At 37.8% G+C, this 16166-nt stretch overlaps 1 protein-coding gene and 2 long non-coding RNA genes across 3 annotated transcripts in view; all 3 read right to left on the minus strand.

Annotated features, from left to right (window-relative positions):
- The window catches only part of LOC118499225, a 108477-nt gene extending 104065 nt beyond the window's left edge, over positions 1-4412 (minus strand). Inside the window, exon 1 of the long non-coding RNA XR_004901751.1 lies at positions 64-4412. This is a non-coding gene — a long non-coding RNA (uncharacterized LOC118499225). The remainder of the gene's footprint in view (positions 1-63) is intronic.
- Positions 1-16166, minus strand: part of PDE4D (phosphodiesterase 4D) — a 798342-nt gene that overhangs the window by 509994 nt on the left and 272182 nt on the right.
- LOC118499224 lies at positions 10029-12658 on the minus strand. The gene is made up of 2 exons (XR_004901750.1): positions 11328-12658; positions 10029-11282 (listed from the first exon to the last, which is right to left on the minus strand). It is a non-coding gene; the product is annotated as an uncharacterized LOC118499224 (long non-coding RNA).

Here is a 16166-nt window from a genome sequence, read left to right on the forward strand (position 1 = left end):
GTACTTGTCAGGGAATTTTATAATTCTGAGTTGCACAAAGTGAAGGGGGTATTGATTACTCACCATATCCAGGAATGCCTCCTAAAGGGGAAATTATTCACGTGCATCATATTTGCAGGTCTTCTCTCATCGGTGTTTTCCTGGTCTCTTATGTTACATGTAGTGATTTTCACGGATGAATTCCAACCCTCCTGTGTGAGCAGCTATCATGGGCAATTATTGCAACAAGTATTGAATTCCAAAAAAATACCCCCAAAAAACAAAGAGCAACAAAAAAAGCCCTTCCGGGGTTTGAAGAAAGAAACATCACAGAGCACTGCAGGTAGGAGTCCATCCATTTAGGTTCCACTAATTAGTCAAAACACTAAAATAACCAGTTCATTCGTTTATCCTAAATGGTGGCAAATATTGTCCTGGTAAAAATCCAACTGCCTAGAGTGTAAATTAATGCATCCTTGCAAGAAGGACTCTGGAATGTGGAAAAAAGGGAGTCAAAAGACAGTTTCTTGTTATCCTTGTTAAAGACGTATTAGAAGGAAAGTGGAAAACTTCAGGTTGCTTTGCCATGCTGTCCTTTAGAAATGAATATTGCTTTTTCTTCTTTCTTAGGCACATATTCATGTGTGGTCACTTGAACGCAGTGCTGCCTTCTGAGACGTGTCGGACAAAGACCTGGGCAGAGGGGCTAGAAACCATGTACAATCAAAGCCAACTTCTTCCCCAAATCTCAGAATTGCTGGTTTTCAACTGCAAAAGTAGGAAGGCAATGAGCAATTTCTGCTTTGCAGGGCAGGAATACCATCAGTTACCATTATGACTTCAGAAGGTGGTGTCATGAAGAAAATTCATCTCAGCTGCCTAACCCCACAGTAAGGCTGTCTGCTCTCTTTAAGTAAAATGACTAAGCTATTGATCCTTTCGCTGCAGAAACCCCTTTAATTTGTTGTTATCAAAACCATGTGCGGGCTTTTCATATTTTGCCTTGTTAAGAAAATGAATTTCACAGCTGCGAGTCAGACGTTGTCTAAGAATTTCTTTCCCGCTGTCTTTCTTCTCTCTTTTCTCTCTCTTTTTTGTCCCCTATTCAATTCCCCAATAGGTGTCATTTACTCTGGTGCTCTGACATCTTCTGAAAGATTCTCATGCCCAAGCCATACAGACCTTGCATGCTTTTAAAACACAATGGCAACAGGCTCCTGCTGGGGTCCCCCAGCGCCGAATTTCCAGCAGAACCTTTGGAGTCGTCGCAGCCAGCCGCCTTGTCTGCCCTGGGCTGTGCCGCTCCGAGCAGCTCAGGACACTTGCAGGCTCCGTGGTCCTGTACATTAACTCTGCAGCAGCCCTACCGGCTGCAGAGACTGCTGCCTGACAGGGGATGTGCTGGCGTCAAGGGGGCCCTCTAGGTGGGTTCCCAGACACTGCAGCACGCCTCGCTCGCCTCCAAGGAGGAGCCAGTCAAAGGGGTTAAAGGAACAGCTCGTCCTGAAAGCGCTGATTTCCTCCAGTAAGAAATTAGCAGGCAAGACAAGCAAAGTAAAGGAAAAAAAAAAAAAAAAAAGCCGTAAATGAGCTCACGGGGACTCGACACTTTGAACACACAGATATTACAGAGAGAGGGTTTTAGTTTGTTTTTGTTTTTCCTTTCTTTCCCAATGAAAAGAAAAAGGAATAAAAGGAAGTCACAGAGAATTGGCAGATGACGAGGTTTGGTCACTTTGACTCCTTTTCCTTTTTATTTTTTTAAACAGATATATTGGGTTGGGGATATCTTACTAACTTGATGATTTGTAACCATTCAGCTACAGATGACCACACGGTAATTTTTGGACAGGAAATCCGCCAGTTGTGCGGAAGTCAGTTACACTTCAGTTGCAATTGCGCATGCTTTAAAGCTGCTTGTTTGATGAGTGTGTGTGGCTTTGAGGAGTGCTAACACAAACATTGCAATTACTACTGTTGATATTTTGCTGTTCCCTAAGCTTGCTCTTTTGTTGTAAAAATTCTGTTCAACAATCCCCTGGAAGCACCCCATCATTGTTGATGCCATTTTGGAGCAAAAATAAAATAGTAAACTCTTGTAATAGTAGGTTGGCACTTAAATGGTGCTTGTTGGAAATCACTAGGAGAATGGACTTTATACAGTAGCAGCATACTCAATATTAATGTATCACTTTTAACTTAGGTATTTAAATAGCCTGCCATGCAGTTGTTTAATATTAAATGGAATACTGGCAACATTTAATACACTATGCTGTTATCTTCAGTTAGAATTTCCCCAGTGAGGCCCTGTCATGGAGAAAATATTACCCAGAGGTAGGGCTAAGGTGGGCGTGGATTTCCCATAAATTCAAAACAAGGTATAAATGAATTTAGTCTTGAAAACTGCCATGATTTTGGGAGTTTTCATTTAATCGAATGATGATATTATGCGATGGAAATATTTCTGGGAGGAAGGAGAATCAAGTGATTCCTTTAAAAGCAGTTGGAACTTACAGGTTCAGAAAGATGCTACCACAGCTTAAAAGGAACTTGCAAATATATATTGGGATTTCTGGTAGCTCAGGCAGTGTCCTCGTGACCTCCTCTTTCTAAAAGGAATAAATCTCTTCCATAAGGGCATTTGTAATTTGAATCAGAAAATTTCAGCCAGAATTTTGTTTAATAAGCTTTGAGTGCTCTGAATCAAGCATCGCAGAGTGGTTCAAAATTTGATACTGTATTATATATTGAAATATTATTATTTAAGGGCAAGGGACACTTAACATATCTTGGGCCCTGTGCTAAGTGCTTTACATTATAATCTTATTTAATCCTCATAACAACACTGTGAGGTAAGAATTGTTATTCGGTCTGTTTACTGTTGAGGAATTTGAGACATGCAGAGATAAAGTAGCTTGTCCAAGGTCAAAGATCTAGTAAGAGTCATGATTTGAACCGGGAAAGTCTGGCTCCAGAGCCTGCATGCATTACCACCATATCATTGCTCCTCCTCCATAATAATAATACCACCTTGCATTAATGTTGTGCTTTCTGAGAAGTTATCTTTACAGGTATTTTATTTTGGCCTTACAGAATCATGCTGAGGAGAGAGTATGACACTCATTGGGACAATTTTGGAAATGAATCTCCAAAAAGATATTATTTGTTCACCATCGTGCATCAGGTTAGCAGTAGCTATAGAAAGAATTCAGATTATTTCACAGGTTAGTGCTCTTTGATGACGATGATATGATGATGGACATCAACCTATTTCAAAACCAATACTTAGTTCTTACACCATATAAAAGAGTAGGGCTCCCAGAAAAGTACCCAATAAATACACAGATTTAAAAAATTATGTAGAAATTTAGTTTCTCTTATAATAGATATGAATTATTTGAAATTTTTGATATTTTTAGTCCATTCTGTTCTTCTCTGTCCTTATGCCAACGTGATGCCTGTGGGTGATAGGATACCAAGAGTATCTCCGAGTTTATCTCCAGTGCTACGCAGCTCAACATCCCACACTTGTCAGCCATGTCTCTATTCAGGGGCAATAACACAAGTGAAGCACTTTATAAATAAAAAATACAAATGATTTAGTCATTACTTTACTAAAAGAGATATAAAATTAAAATATATTTAAACCAAGAGGAAATTTCAACGGAATGTTTTTTAAAGTGAACATTTCTTGGCTTTTTATTTCTATTTTTACATATGCAACCATCTAGAGTAAGGTATAGCAAATTAGAATGAAAGGGCACACAACTGAGAAACTATGATAAACAGTAGAAAGGCCAAATGTCTGCCTTTGGGATAACAAAGGAAAATGTAATTCATTTCACAGTTCAGGGGACCAAGATTACACATCCACAAACAATCCTAAATCGGGTATTTTGAAAACTCAAGGCAACGGATATAAAAGAATGGAATTGATTAGAGAATAGAAATAGCTTAGTTATGGCATTTTAATCTCATGTATATTAGAAGCAGGGTCTTCAGAGTTTTGACCACTATTCTACAAACTGATGCTTCACTAGAATTAATATTTTGCAAGTGTATGGTCTTGAAACAACATCTGGGCAGAATTCATAGTTTTGTAATTAAAAAAAGTTTTAAAGATGAAAAATGTTGATGGAGTAGGGTAATACAAATTTTTTTTCCTATGGAAAAGGTAATCATCCTTTCAGGGAGCTTTTAAGAAATATTAGGAACAAGCAGCAAAGATTACTTACGGCTGATCCCAACCCCACCGTTTCTATCAGTAAAGAAGTGCTAATTATTAGCAAGGTACCTTAGACTGTCGTCAACTTGACACGGTTGTATTTTCATGATATAGCCTCAGCTCCAGTGGCACAAAGGCTGGCCTTTGTCTCTTTTTAAAAGTTTTCATCCCCCCCTGGCTGGTACGGCTCAGTGGATTGAGTGCTAGCCTATGAACAAAAGGGTCACCGGTTGGATTCCCAGCCTCAGGCACATGCCTGGGTTGCAAGCCAGCCCCCCCAGTTGGGGGAGTACAAGAGGCAACAACACACTGATGTTTCTTTCCCTCTCTATCTCCCTCCCTTCGCCTCTCTAAAAACAAATAAATAAAATCTAAAAAAAAAAAAAATTAATCCTACAGCAAGCATGAGAATAATTGGTCTTTCAGGGATGAACTCAAATTAACCATCCTCATATGAGACTGATTAAAAAAAATAAATAAACAGCCCTGGCTGGTGTGGCTTAGTGGATTGCGCACCCACCTGTGAACCAAAGGGTTGCTGGTTCGATTCCCAGTCAGGGCATGTGCCTCGGTTGCAGGTCAGGTCCCCAGTTGGGGGCGCAGGAGAGGCAACTGCACATTGATATTTCTCTCCCTGTCTTTCTCCCTCCCTTCCTCTCTCTCTAAAAATAAATAAATAAAATATTTTTAAAAATAAAATAAACAAAATATCACTTTATTGATAATGTGAGAACTACAAACTTGGATCAAACTGTAATACCTGAATCAACATTTGAATGAAAGATTATTTATATTCGGGCAACTCAGAATCAGAGTTGTATTACCTTACTAGTCAGTGTCCCCATGCCCTTTTCCAATAATGAGTCTTTCTTTACATGGCTAGCAGGTTACGTTTGTGTGGGGGATGGTTTTCAAACTAAGTTCCTGGAGCCCTCTGGTTTTGCAAAACTGTCTCAAGACAACTGCAGACCCAAGGAAGGGTCAGGGGCCTTCTGGGGTTTCAGAGCCCCTCTGCTTTTTACCTGTTTTATTTCAAGGTTTGGTTTGAAAAAGGCAGTCTGGTTCTTATGAAAATGCTTATGAAAACATAATAGTAGGAATAAGAAGTTAACACTTTCTAAGCAAATTCTTATCTTTGTATCGTCAGTTTCTAGACTTCTTTCTCTTCAAACCCCTTCAATTTATATAGCTTCCTTTACAATGGGTAAAGCACAAATGATTAAGTTATAGCTTTTGCTGATGCAAGCATAATGGTACAATGAAGACACACCCTGGTCTCTGAACTTGGGTGTTTCCTAAACTCTTATCACTTATCTGATACAAAGGATGTAATTACTGAACTCATTGAGTCCCAGAGTTTCACTTTTATTTTGTTTTTAATTTTTAAAGTAGATTTTAACCTACTTTTACATATGGAAAAAGAATTCTAGGAAACTAATAAGCAAAAGATAGCTGTAGTAGTTACATTCATTTCAGACAAAAGAAATTCTCTGACCACAGCATTATTAAGGATATGTCACAATATTATGATGAAAAGGTTCAGTGCAGAAACAAATTACTACAATTTCAAAACTTATATGCCTCAAAATAATAATAATAATAATAATAATAATAATAGTGAATATTGCCAGAACTGCAGAAAGAAGAAGGTCTCAAATTACCACCATAAGATGCATATGTGGAAGGGGAAGAGTTCACCATAACTTTCTCAAACAAGAAACAAGACAAGTCAAGTAAACAACAACAACAAAACCCCCAAAACAACCTTAGCTAAATAAGAATTAGAACAACACAACAAACAAGCCTTATTGGACATATCTAAAATTGATCCAGTGATTAGGTAATTTACATTCTTTTCAAGGTTGAGTGGAATTCTTACAAAAAGTAACATAAAGCAAGTCTATACATTTTACAGAAATATTATACAAACTACACTCACTAAATACAAGACAATGGAATAACAAAAAGATAAAAGTCCCTATATTAAGAAATTAAAGAAAAACTTCTGAAAATGGGTCAAAGAAGACAGTGGAAATTAAAAATATTTATAAATAAGTAACACAAACACCATATTTGGAAACCTGTAGGAATACAGCAAAATCAATAATTCATATATTGCTTTTTTGAATTTGAATAAATTATAAAAGAAAATTTAAAGACTTAGATCCTTATTTTAGGAATAAAGACTTAAATTTAAGTGTATACCTAAGAAAGATATACAGAAAGTAGAAGAAACTAAAAAGAAAAAAAAAAGATAAACAGAAAGTAGAAAGAAGGAAATGATAACAAGGAGAGCCAAAACTAACTCAATATAAGAACAAAGAGGGTAACAAAGAAATGCTACCCTAAGAAGTATCTGAGTCTCTAAATCAGTGGCTCTCAAACTTCACCATGCAACCAGATCATGTGGAGGGCTTGTTAGAACATGGGTTGTTCAGAGTCATTCCTAAAGTTTCTTATTTAGCAGGTCCTGGAAGAGACCCAAGGTTCTGCATTTGTCACAAGTCTCCACATGGTGCCGATTCTGCAGATCCAAGGCCCAAACATTAGAACCACTGGGCTAAGTTAAGGTGCGTCTTTCTGTCACTACCACATTTCGCTATAACCAATAGGTAATATCAATGATTGCCTCTCAAATAACTTACATGAAATAAAATTAAAACTCCTCTAGATTTATATATGAAAAAGACCTAAGCGGTGATTTAAAAATAATTGTTAAGTAACTGTCAGTTCAGATATTTTAGTCAAATGTCCCATTCTTTCGAGAAGCTGGATAACATTTGTCTCTTCCTTTTTAAATGAAAACATTTGGTCCCTGTATGCTACATATTGATTTTGTATAAATATGCTTACATATACAAATAACTCAACATATTTTTTAGACACATTTTCTCTATTAGTTGTATAAATTTGTTCTATCTTGGGAAATAGTAGTTACAGGCACTTGGATATCTTGGGGAATATGACTTTTTCACTGAAAGCCAACAAAGCAATATTTAAAATATGCGTACTTTTTGCATATGCATGTGCATTATGGGTAAATACATGCCTTTTTTGTTTTGTTGTATTACATATATTATCAATTTTTGATAAGCAGGTGAGAATGACATTCCAATATGTAGAATAAGGCCTGAGATAACTGCATATTCCCCACTCCTACCTCCCAGCAGGAAAAGAACATTCAAGTTCAAATCTTCTTTCCCACCCTTACAGAAAACCCAACCCTATGGAAGGAACAGTGTCTTCTTCTGTGTATTTATAACACCAAAAACAATGTTGGCACTCAGTAAATGTTAACTGGTGACCATGTTGATAGTGATGACTTTCCACTTCTGGCAAGTTCTAGCAAACTCTGAAGGCGTGCTGCTCAGCACATTTGTAACTGAAATAAGAGGAGCTCTTCATGAAGCCGTGGCTTCAGATGCGGACAGTCAGGAAGCTGTGTCATGTTCTAGCGAGCTGCTAGCACGTTCAGTTTCCACATACCCTCATAACCAAAGACACAACCACAACTGAAAAGTGAGAAAGATAGTTATTAAACACTTATTTTGATCACCTAAAACCAACAGATGCTTTGTTGGGAATTTTCTTGGTGTATCTAATATAGCAAGTCATTTTGGTTTCTGTGGCCTCAGCTTAAATCATATTTTAAATAATAAATAAGTGAATTTACAAGAAAAATTTCCTATCATGAAACACAATACATTCCATAATTGGTATTATTTAGAATGCTGGCTAAATTCCACTTTTAATATTTATGGAAGTAGAAATGCTAGATTACCTAATGTTAGAATACAAATAAAGCACTTAATATTTTTCAAAAATCAAATGTGGAAAAAAATCCACAGTAAGTTTGAAGAAGAAAAAGTTGAATTTGCATTTTGTCTTGGAGTCTCAAACTATGAGTCATTAATTTCAGGTTCTGCCTTTTACTTTTTGTATAATTTTCAACAATTCAATAAACCTCTATGAGACTGAATTTCTCTCTCTGTAACATAGAAATAATAGCAAATTCAGAGGTTATTATAATTTTTAACTTGTTGGGGTAAATTATAAAAAAATACTTTGTAGTGTGAAGAGAGTTCTTTAAATGTTGTTCACATATACTTTAAATCCACTCATTAGAAAATGTAATAAAATACAGATTTTTTAATTGGTAAGCAATTCACTTAAATTAAAATGGAAACAATAAAAGAAAAAAACTAATGAGGTAATGTTGGAAGCCCCTTCTGAAGTGGAATTATACTTCATTTTTACCTTACACTTATCTAAAGGTTTTGTATTGCATTTATCTCAGTAAGACATGGAGACTCCTAGACTCACAGGAGTCCAAATATTTCTTATGTAGTAAAACAGGGCCTGGCTTCAAAATATACCCATATTTATGGAATATTGTACATTCCTAAGAATAACTTGAAAAATATCTGAAATGTTGGTAGGTGGGAAAAAAAAAGCCCATAGGCTTGCAGAATAATATTTTTAATGTGAATTAATCAATTTAAATATTCCTGTGTACATAAATCTACATTTATGCCAATTTAGAGGAAAGAACCAGAAGGATATATGCCAACCTTGACAAATTAGTTCCCTCTGATATAAGAAAGTAAAAAGAGAGCCTCATTGAAAAAGGACTTTCATCTTTTACCTTACATATTTCTGAACTGATTAATTTTCTCAATGCCAATTTTCTATGTTCATGTACATAAATAACATACCAATGAAGAAAAATATATCTACTATTTATTAAGGAAGAATAGTCATTCATAGTTAATATTTACATATTAGAATATAAAAACCCATGTTTCTAGTATATATCAGAATCTCAGATAGATTTTGAAAAATATAATCTCAAACCTCTAAGCTGAGCAGTCAAATTCAAGCTATTTATTCAATAGTTCAACCTTCTACTATTGTTATAAGATGAATTAATACTGAGTCTTAAAAACTGAAACAAATAACTGATTTATTCTTTTTCCATGCCCACGCAAACACTATGGCTGGGGCTAGACACTGTACTCATTTAGAGTTGAAACTATGTGACATTAAAGTTACCTCTACTTGCAAAATGAATCATTTTATTTTGATAGTTATTATGTATTTATTTTACTCCAACTCAAATATGTATTTGCAAACATGTAGATTTTATACCTCCTTAATTTTGATCCATCTTTGTATTTGCTGGTATATATATGTGTGTGTGTGTGTGTGTATTTGCTGGTATATATATATATATATATATATTTAAACTTATATATACCATATATGTTTTACAGAAATATGTATTTCTTATATAAGATATATATAAATTATATAACATATATAAACATATATAAGCATATATAAACATATATATTTAAACACACACATATATACATATACATATATACATATACATATATATATATATATATATATATATATATTTAAACTTAAAATGGTCACATATTGCCCTGGCTGGCATAGCTCAGTGGATTGAGCATGGGCTGTGAACCAAAGTGTCGCAGGTTTGATACCCAGTCAGGGTACATGCCTGGGTTGCAGGCCATGACCCCCAGCAACCGCACATTGATGTCTCTCTCTCTCTCTCTCTATCTCCTTCCCTTCCCTCTCTAAAAAAATAATAAAATGAAATAAAAATAAATAAATAAAATCTTAAAAAATAATTTAAAAAATGGTCACATATCTATAATGTAGTAGTGTATATATTTTCTGGTCCAGGTAAGTATAAGAAATTATGTTTATCTACTTTCAGAACTGGATAGGATGGATGGCTTACCATTTATAATTTCAATCTAATTATTTACTCTAATATTTTATGGTAACGAATCACTCTAACACCTGGGTTTTAGTGGTTTTTAAATTATAATTGGTGGGAGGGGTGTATTTTCAAAGTCATTTTAATAGGAAGTTAGAAGCTGCATCAAGGTCTACAAATCAGATGCCATGTAAAACCCAAAGACCCCAACTACTGCGTCCAGTACACACCTATGCTCACTCACACACAATTGACGGTTACAGAATAAAGTGAAAGCAAATATGACTATGATGTTTGCAAATTATACATATGTAATATAAGCATTACATACACATGTACTTTGACATTTTGTATTTACTTTATGGAGACATTGCTACTCCTTTTTTATCCCAGTTACCTTTGATGGCTAAAGACTGTTCTTAGAATGTGAACACTATAGGGACACTGGGACTTTTCAGTCTGCTTGTTCCTGCAGCATCTCTGGGACCTAGAATAGTGTCTGGTGCATAGTACATGCCCAGTGAAATAGTTGTTGAGTCAATGATTATCATACATAAAAAATTACTGAACCAAACACAGTTATTTACATCTGCCTACAGTTCCTTCTAAAGAGCTTGCCTTCCTGACACTCTGACTCTGTAAAACCTGACTGCTATAGGTGTAAAAACTTGACCCACTACCACCTGATTCATTCACTGTGCAGCAAAAATTACTATTCTACATTTGGGATGTGGACGGTCACAAGAAAAGCAGAGACTCTAACCAATTCCAGGTGGGCTTAAACTAAAAAATCATATAGATTTAGGGACTGAAGTTGCCATTTGGGGTCAAGTGCAAACTGATATCTAAGTAAAATATAGCAATTACAGAGAAACAAAGAGTACAAACAGAGACAAATGAAAACAGATGATTGGATAGCCACAAAAAGCAGTAGTTGCCTCAGTTCTCAAGTTTTACAAAACTGACAAGGCCCAGTTATACCATTTCTGTGAATTTTGTATCCTTATGATCACTATAGTCTCCCTTTTTTACAGAAGCTTGCCTGAGTTCATTTCTTTCTCTTGTAATCAAAATCTTGACTAGACAAGTCACCACATAAAATTTTTTTCTATTGATGTCAGTCTTTTCCTTCCCTTTAAAAATAAAGCAATGTAAAATTAATGCTACATTGTAATATTGACTAGCCATGGTCAATTAGCACGACATTGAGTTAATGGTCACTCAATCAAGAGGCCTAAATTAAACACACACACAGGAACTAACAATTAATGGAGCTACATCTCCCTCCACATCCAGAGGTTCTGGAGACAGCTCTCTCTCTCCCTCTCTCTCTCTGTGTCTCTGCCTCTCTCTCTCTCTCTCTCTGACTGATGTCTGTTACACTTCATAGTCAAATGTGAGCTTATTATTTTTCTCAAACTGCTTTCATCACTTTCTTCACTGAATGTTAACTTTTTAGATAAGGAGGCAAAAAACAGAAAAAGACAGATTGACAAAAGGTGGGGGAATACTATTTTTACTAGCTTTATGGAGCAAGAGGATTTAGTCCTCGAATGTCATGATTCTTCTTTTAGAAAGAAAAAAGGACATGTCTGTGATGTTTTAAAATGATCATTTAAACTTTTAAAAGTTTTAAAATGCATTAAAACCAGAACTCAACATTTTAGAATAATAGTTTTAAATTCCTTGTGATATAATGAAGTAGAACATTCCTTGCATGTACATGCAAAATGAACTCAAGGCTGGTTATTAAATCCTAGTGACCATTATAGATAGATAACCTCTCCTAGGTTTTATAACCTCTGCTTTTCTTTTTAATGTTCTGATGTGGAGGTGAATCCATAATGCTGAGCCCTCGAAACTATCAACTAGCCTGCCTCTCTCTATAATTGGCATATTCTGTCCCTAAAAACATCACTATACACCATACAGATCACTTAATAGATACAAATGGGTAAAACATAAACAACACAAGTCCCCAAGTGAATGAGACAGAAAAATGTGAATATGAAATTCAGCTGCCTAGCTATTTATCTTATGCTTTTCTCTACAGAAATCACATTATAAGTGGGAAAGACTTCAATGTGGAATATAACATGATTTCCTTTGTTGTTCTTAGTCCCAAGGTCTGTAAAATGGATGAAGATATCAAAGAACTCCAATTTCTCCCACCAAATAAAGTAACGTCTCCACCTTCTCCCTCTCCCCAGTCATTTTTCACTGATGAGAGGCAAAGACCATTGGAGGTGGGGCTGCCGCTGCGCGTTCCGTTGGGGGTTGAGTATTTTTGCTCAGGAAGGAGAAGGGTCAAACCACTACCGCAGCCCTGAATCCCCGGTGGCCTCTGCTTATGCAACGGATGGTGGTTTTAATGAGCAGATGACAGTCCTGAACTCTCAGTTCAAAGGTGTCTGAGGGAGCAAGGGGTGAAGACAGACCAGAGAAAGTGAAAACAGTGAAGTGGGACGGAAAGGCACTGCTATTAATACTCACTTTCCCAGTTTCCTCAGTTTTCACGACTTACTGCAGATCTTTGAGAGGCTTCTAGTGGAGCGCAGGTGTTTTAAAGATTAGAGCATTTGTTGGAAGGTGTAAATAATTTCCCTCTCAAATTTTAGTGAAAGAAAGGGGAAATATGCAAGGAGAGACATGAAGATGATGTGGTGCTGTCCAGATGTTTTAAAAAACTGTAAAAAGTTATTAATGTTGGGAATCACCCTGCCTGGTATCAGAAGCTGTAACCCCCACCAAGGCTAAGGCTGAGGGAATGACCTTGGACCATAAGTCAGCAAGGAGACAAAAGCTAATCTCCCTGGCAGGAGCACCGCTTCTGCTCCTTTTACTTCACCCTGCCTGGCCCCCAATGCTTGGTTGGTTAGCCAATGATGGGTAAGATTCCCCAAGGGGGGAACGACCTAAGACAGGCACGATCACATAGGAGGCCTTCAAGAGAGGACTTTGGGGGCTACAGCAAAAGGGGGTGATGGACCCTTGCTCCTCAGCTTTGACATAACCTGAGTCCTCATTGTATGTGAGAAAATCTCCTTATCTCTTGGTTTGCCTTAGTTCCCTTGCTCCACCTAAGCCTGAAACAATGACGGAGAGTGGTGCAGCCATGTGCTGGAAAGGGCAGGTTCTCCAGGTAATCAGGCCTAAGAAAGAATATGTAAGGGTCCAAGGAAGAAGTAAGTTTGTTCCTTAAAGTTTTTTACAGCTCTTTTGGATCTGACTCAAAACAGGCCCTCAGACTTCCTTGTTACCTATTGTTTGATCCTTACTTCTTAGCAATGAGTAATGAGCTTTACCTGAAGTCTTATGAAAATGAAACCAATAAAAAGCCTCTCAGGAGGGGGAATGTGGCGCTCTCGCCACCAGAAAGAGTGGCCATTCCATTCCTACTTCCCCACAGGACTTGGTTGTCTCTGTGTATGTCTTTCTCACGTGTCAATGAGCCATCTGCAGCGTTCCTTGGTCACTGCCGGTTGGTGATCGTGTCATATTAATATTGTAACAAAGCATTGAAAATAAGGACATGTGGTATATATTTAAAACACGTTATGTTTTGGCTTTTCACTGTCCTGCTAAGTTTTATTTATAGAGAAAGTTTTTGTGACTTTTCTGGGCACTTTTAAGCAATAGAGAGCTTTATGCTCACTTGAAACCATCATCTCAAATTCTATCAGAGATTAGAATGTCCAACCCAAACTGTAATCCAAAATTCCAAACTTGATTTAACTCACATCTCCTCCCTGCTTTCACCTGGGCCCACATAGGTGAGCAGTTGGGGCAGGGGGTAGGGTTGGTGTTTTCCCTTCTTTGCTACCCTGACTTGCCACCTATTGGTACTGACTGCTTTGCAGTAGACAACATGGAGAGAGACTGGAAAACACAGGGATATTTTCCCCTTGAATTGGCATTGTCATAAGATGGCATCTTGCATTCCTGGCAGATGTTGAAAGCTTCCTCTTTGTCTCTTGGGCACTTTTGTGGGTTCATCAGCTGCATCCCTGCTGGGATCCCTGGCTGCAAACCCTGTGACTCAGAGCTTTGTTTTCAGAGTGCCGCTGGTTAATCAGTCCCCAGCAAGCCCTCGGTTTCCTAGTGGCCAAATCCCGGCAAATACTTGCTGTTGGAGTCCAAGTGCCTTTTCCAGATGGTCCTCTTGGGAAGGACACAAAATGGTTCAAGGCCAGCTCTCTCTCTAGTGTGATGTACATCTGGTTCACGAGGGAAACAGCCCACCACTAAAGCCTCTTTCTCCTGGCTTGATGTCACCGAGATCAGCATAGCCCCCTGTGAGGGGCGGTAAGACAAGACTCACAGCACTACCCACTTCTCTTTCTTAAAAACAAAAAGACAACAAAACACCTTTTTGCAAATTACTTTTCCTTTTTCCTCTGAACTCTTTTATAGTCTGCATCTGAGTTAAAGCCACCTGTGTGAATGGCTTCAAAGTTATGAAACCGATTCTTGGCCACCTGTTTTGAAAACCGGGATTTAGTACTCCTGCCTCACTGTGGGGTGCAGTGCCTATCGTATCTCATTGCCTTTGCTGAACCTTCAGTTTCAACACTGTTACGATCTGATAACATCACGGCTCTTTTACCACTCTTGGTAATCTACTCAATATCCATCCACCCTCCCTTCTTTCTAACTGGCATGCACCCAATTATTTTTGCAGAAATCCATGTTTGGAAGCAGCTGAGTACTCAAGAGAAAGTGACCCCATACCCAGCCCAGGGGTAAATCCTGAACAGTCTAATCCCATTTGCTGGCCAGTAATTTGTTTATGTTTTAAGACCAAAGCTAGCCAAAGAAGTAAAAGGAAGTCGGCTGAGATGATTTCTAAAGGTTTTCATAAAAGAAGAAGCACAAGGTAGAAGGCGTTTGTTTTCTGCTCTTGGACTTGGTGCCAGGCTAGGGCCACCCTGTTGTGACGACGAGAAGAGTCAATCTGAGCCAAAAGACAACAAAGCAAAACCTAGATGTTGTGTCTGAACCTCTTAGTAACCATTCCTGGAACAGCCTACTTCGAAACTTCATTTGATAAAACCAGGCGTCTTCCTTATGTGTTCACGTGAAGCCATTGAGTCGGGAGCTCCAAACGTGCACAGAATGCTGCTTCCCCGAGACCAATCACCAGAAGTGTTCACCGGGATTACAGTCCAAACACGGGCACCTCTCAACTGGTAATCCAATTAGAAGAGCAAAAGCTTATGTTTTCTCACTTTTGTTTTCTTCTTTGAATAACTGGTGGGTGAGTTCATCTGCCATAAAACCTCTTTAAAATGAGATGTTTAAATTATTTCTCAAAGTTGCAATCACTATTATTGAACTGACTCAACAGCAGTGATGACACCTGTGATAACAAATGTAAACAAAAACAAAAAGGATGTGTGCAACTTGCAAATCCATCACTCATCAGCAGACTTGGATTTCTCCTGGCGTTCCTGGGGAAACCCAAGAGGTTTCCGACATTCCATGGCACTGCTAGCATCCAGGGCAATGACCGAATTCGAATTGCAGAAAACAGGAGATGGTGTGTGTGCCAAAAACCCCTCGGCAAGTAAATCATTTTATGCCAAATTCCATTTAGAGGATCAAGCAAGGACCTACTTTGCTATCTCATATTATAATGTTTATGTGCTCTCATTAAGTCACTTTCAGAGAAACACTAGGTGACTAATTTGTGACAATGATATGTCTGCGGACTAACACATTCATAAGAACAGCAGAATAAATAGCTAATTTGTAAAGTACCAGATGGAATTACTAAAAGCTAGTGACCTAAGCTATCATAATTGTCTCTTATACTCCAAGAGGATACTTCTAGTAATCTTACAACTCCCATCTTGGCTTTCAGATACATAGGCGAGTCCTCTTCCCATGAAGGCAGGTCTCTGATACTTGAATACCTTGCTATGGGGAGGGCGTGCTGCAAGGTGAGGCTCTGCTTTTTAAAATCCCGTTGTCTGAATGGCATCTGACAATGAGGGACCATTCACCTTAACTCTTCTCCCTGTTGTTGCTGCTGCTCTTTCAATGTTCTTTATTTAATAGCTCACAAGCATGGGGTGTTGGGAACTACCCTGCCTGGTATCAGAAGCTGTAACCCCCACCAAGGCTAAGGCTGAGGGAATGACCTTGGACCATAAGCCAGCAAAGAGACAAAAGCTTAACTCCCTGGCAGGAGCACCACTTCTGCTC

The sequence above is a fragment of the Phyllostomus discolor genome, chromosome 3, assembly GCF_004126475.2.
Source record: "Phyllostomus discolor isolate MPI-MPIP mPhyDis1 chromosome 3, mPhyDis1.pri.v3, whole genome shotgun sequence".
In the NCBI taxonomy this organism is placed as follows: domain Eukaryota; kingdom Metazoa; phylum Chordata; class Mammalia; order Chiroptera; family Phyllostomidae; genus Phyllostomus; species Phyllostomus discolor.